The sequence below is a fragment of the Aptenodytes patagonicus genome, chromosome 4, assembly GCF_965638725.1.
Source record: "Aptenodytes patagonicus chromosome 4, bAptPat1.pri.cur, whole genome shotgun sequence".
Lineage (NCBI taxonomy): Eukaryota > Metazoa > Chordata > Aves > Sphenisciformes > Spheniscidae > Aptenodytes > Aptenodytes patagonicus.
In genome coordinates this window covers 25,321,165-25,326,202 of record NC_134952.1, presented here as the reverse complement: position 1 = coordinate 25,326,202, position 5,038 = coordinate 25,321,165, and positions in this window count along the sequence as shown.

Below are 5,038 nucleotides of genomic sequence, written 5' to 3'. Positions count from 1 at the left end.
TGAACAAATACTAATTTCTGGTCATGATCTTCTCATATATTACTTCAAAACTGTTAGAAAACATGATGATTTGAAACAAAATTAATTCAGCATTTCAGAATGGGCTAACCTGCTTTTAGAAGTTTTATTATTACCAGCAAGGAGAGGTTTATTTTTATATGTCATGTTTTTTGTTTAGTGCAAAGAGAGTAAGTATGTAAGTACTTGTGCGATTCAAAACCCAGGAAGTCCACTTTCCTTTTAAAAACTTTATTTTAATATATTAATATTTCTCTATTGAATTATAATTGCCTCTGTATGCTTGTTATTGTTGATGTCATTTACTTTTAGGTATAAGGTTTGACTCCCTCCAGGGTGAAGAGCAATCCAGATTATCCTCTTTTCAGGCAGAAATGAACGGGAAATAAAATTATTTGTATCACCACTCTTCCGGACCTGAACTGAGGTACCTTTGTGCTGCTTTCGTATGATGTTGAAGCTACACAGAGCCTTAGGATTTCAGATCAACAGCTGTTTCTAATGTTTCCAGTTTGGCTAGCAAGAAGTACTTCTTATCAGTGTATAGGTCACTTCAGATTCCATTTGTGGTGTCCAAGGTTATGCTGAATATTGCTATAGCAAGGATCAGTCCCCAACTCTTAAGCCCAGCTGCAGCCACTGTCTTGTAGCTTCATTATATTTTCTTGTCAGAAGGAGTCCTGGGCATGGTTATGCCACTTGTTTCTCTACTTTTGAACAAAAAGCCCCCTAGGAGCAGGACCAGTAATGTGTTATACAGAAGTGGTAGTCTGCATGATCTGTAAACCACTGTGTTGAAGTGCTCATTGGACGATGAGAATAGATGCAGCTTAACTGTCCCTGTGCGCTGCAGGTTGCCATTATGCATCTCAGGGTTTTAATCCTAGAGTCCTCCTAGAGCTGGACTGCTGGTAATATACTGTGCTGACTAATTTTTTGGCATTTATGTCATTTCATATTGTTCATCCAAAACTGAATGACAAACCTCTGAGCCTGCTGCTTAGTGGACTTGAGTTTACTGTTAAGTAAAGTAGCCACTTCTTGATAAATACTTGTTTAGTCAAGGAGAGGAAAAGCTTAGCACTGGTAGAAGAGAATCTTTGCAGGAAAAATAATAACATTTTGAGGAAATTATTACCCATTGATTCTAAAATCAAGCTATTGTTCATACATGATATTTTGGCTTACAGACTGAAGAAGTACATATTCAGTAGAGAAAAAAATAATAAAAACTGGCAATTTTATGTCCTGAAGAAAAGTTCGGGAGGTATAGAAGTAGTCAAATGATTTCCAGGGTGATGAGTCCTATCAATTTTAATTTAACTGAAATAATAAGTGATATAATAAGCTGTGAAAAAGAGCCTAGTCATCCCGTTGCATACATTTTACACTTCAAATAGGCCTCTAACATAGTAGTTTCTGCAGCTTTGAGAAGACCATTACTGAGTATAGTCAGATGATTTAAATATTGATCTGATCTGTAACTTAGCTGAGTGCACAGCACTTGACGAAGCTTTCAAAGCTGAACTGCTTTTTTTGACTAGGTGTCAGGGGAAAAGATAGCAAATGACAATAACAGAACGTTCATATTTTCAGCTCAGCTCTAACTTCTGCGGTAATGACACTGCATATCTGTCAGTCAGTCATGTTTGTTTTCTACAAGACCTTAACTCTGACTGGACTAACATTTGTTTTTGTTTTAAGTGGCACAGGAGGAAGAGAAGGCAAAAATACTTTTTTATCTATGAGAGCTAGTAGGATAAAGTGATGTGGGCCATTAGGTCTTAGAGATAGAAGCATATAGCTCCATTTTTGTTCTTGTTTCTTTGTCAAATGAAAAAAAAATTCCTCCAATCTTTCCTACTCTGGTTAACTTAAAGAATTTATCTGAATAGTTTGCAAATGCACTAGAGGTGGTTGCATTTTAGAAGTGGTATGCATGTGTCAGGGACTTGAAGATCTAAGTTCTAAGGTGAATAAATACAAAATACTAATTTTTCACTGTAGAATAAGCTGTGAATGAAACAAGGTTGGTGAACACTGCAAATAGTAAAAGGAAAGTATAGAAACATAAAGGATTTCTGCAGGCTTTACAAGCTAAGGGCTTCTTTTTACCCATTGAGAATATTTTGTATTGCTCGAGTGATTGTTCTCTGGGTGCCTCTGCTTGATGAATTGATTCAGCACATCCCAACTATCATCCTTCTTTTTTCTACACACTCAATCCTAATAGATTTGCATTAGTAACTGAAGACTTTTTTGGTGTTAGTTGTGCTTGGAAAGGGTGATTTAGGAGAGGATCACATTCCAGAGCATGGCCTATGGCACATGGTAATTGGGTAATAAAGCATGGGTCTGTCAGTAGGAATATAAATATTGCCAGACATAATTGCCATTCCCTGTTCTTGTAGTCCTTCAGTAAGCCTGTGGAAGTGGAGCAGCTAATATGCTTCAGAAAAAGCTTCTTTTTTTAATGTACATCATTATTTTTCTAGGTTTTATAATGCTTAACTGGGGACTGTAAGATGGTTCCTTAAAGTATCCCCTGGTCCTGTGGAAAGACAGAAACAAGATGGCTGTTTTTATTTAGGTCTAAATGTCACAGTTTCTCATAGCCAATATTTTATGTGCTGGATGTACATCTACACAGCCATTCACATCTGAGCCTCTTCTCCAATGATCAGGTGCGAGTGCTAACATATAAACTATGCTTCAAAGTAGAACTCTCGAACAAATAACTTAGTAGACATTAAATAAAAATTCCATGAGTCAATAATAACCAATGTCAACAACAACTGACTCAAAAATAACAATTCCATGAATTCAACAATTCCAAACTAGCAAACCCCAGCTTCTTAGCAATTTTTGTCTTATGTACTTCCCACACTCCCATCATGATATAGCCAGCTCTCTCCAGGTCCATAATATATTTAATCTTCCTCATTGATTCCCTCTGGTAATATTTCTGGATCCTGCTCATGTTCTTTGGCCCCTCTTACTGAATCGCCAGTCACTTGCTATATCCATCCATCATCTCTTGCTTGATTCCACTTATCAGGCTCCTGGGCGGACCCTTTTGTGTTGGGGCAAAGCCTGTGGGTGCTGACTGACCTGTCGATTCTCCAAATAGCACAAATAATGCTAAACACACAATGCAGCCTCTCCTTTGGTAAGGCACTTACTTGAATTTCTTTCCTTTGTCCATCTTCTGCCTTTCATGCAAAAACTTAACGCCCCTGCGCTGTGTTTTTTCAATGCAGCTGGCAGGTCCCAGCTCCTCACGTCCGCAGCACGGGGCCAGAGGCAATGTGCTGTCTCCTTGCTCCTTACAGTGCAGAGGACAGGAGCTTTCCTTTGCCCTGGGGGAAGAGGATGGTATGCAGCTGGATCTCATGTGGCCAGTGAGTGGGCAGCTGGGCTGTGCTCAGGTATGTAGGTCCTCTAGTTTGGATAAAGCCTTTGAGACTCCTCTACCAAACAGAGTCAGTCCTGGAAAACAAGATCAAAAATGTGTGAAGAGGAGGGGGAAAGGAAAGAAAGAGTGATATCACAAGAACTTAATTTCCTGAGAAAACAAGGTCTCGGTGTAATCTCCATTCAGAATATGATCTCCTTTTCATAATAACTATCAGGTTCCCCCATAATACTTATTTCAGGCTTTTTCTGAAGAATATCACAAGGCACATAACCAAGAATAACATTTACACACAATAAATTACCTGATAAGGGATCCCTTTGGCATAATGACCCAAAGGGAATCATGAGATGCTACAGTAAATAGCAAACTTAGTAAATAGTACAGTAAGTAGAAAATCTAACTTTTACTATCTTCAGGTATTTTAAAACCCTATTTTGGGAGAGAAATAAACAAGACTGATGTTCATTTTCATCTTTACAACACTAGATAATGTCCTCTATGTCTCTACAACACTAGGTGATGCCCATTTAAAGTTTGCTTAGTCTATATGGTAGAAAGTAATTTACCAATATCAACTTGAGGTTTCAATAACAAATATTAAAAACACAAACAAAGCACAATAGCATTTTATATTGTATGAAACTGTTCCTATCTGATCAATAATGTATTCCTTCTTAATTATTCAATATTATTTAGTGAAATTTTTATGCCTACTGGAATATTAATATGATATAACAACTGTAAATACTCCCATTTTAATTAAAATACTTTAGCAAAAGTTGGATGAGAAAGTTTTGATGCATTGATAGTCATGGCAAAGCAAAGTAACCCATTGAAGTGCAAAATAAAGACAAGGAATTATAAAACTACTAAGGAAATGCAGGAAAATTACCTTTATAAATCATATACTTTATTTTTTGCTTTCAAACTCTATTATATATACAAATGATATAACTAAAACATTCTAAAATAATCTGGTTTTCTATTTATTTTTCATGTGCTGTGTATAACTTTTCTATTTCTGGGAGCTTTTAGGAATAGAAGATGCTCCTATTTAGTGCTATAGAATGGTAATCTCAGATCTCCAGGAAATTAGATTTTCTTTTAACTAAAAAGGTTCATTTCAACTGGTAAATATTCCAGATGAGGTATTCCTGCCAGAACCCATGAAAATATTAACAAGCTCCTGGATATGTTTCATGTAAGAGTGATAGCATCACCGAGCAGACAACCTTCACAGTATGGAGGTGCTTCACATCCATTGTACGCTTCAGGCTGTGGCTGCAGTCCTGGATTCACTGATCTTGATAGCGAACGATCTTCTGAGATCATTGCATGTCCCCTCTACTGTAGGTGGCTGACCATGATACCTGGGCAAACATGGAGCAAGGAAAGGAGAAAAGAAATGGCAAAGATATTCTCCAGAAGGAGCCATGAAAATGTTTGCAAAACTTCTTAATATTCCACTTCATGATAATACTGTTATGTACTTATTTGGCAGTAAAAAAAGGAAAAACAAAACAACTTCTCTCTCCCCCACAAAACTACCTAAATAACACTGCAGCGTGAGAGATAAGGGAAGTTTATGAGATAGAGAGACCT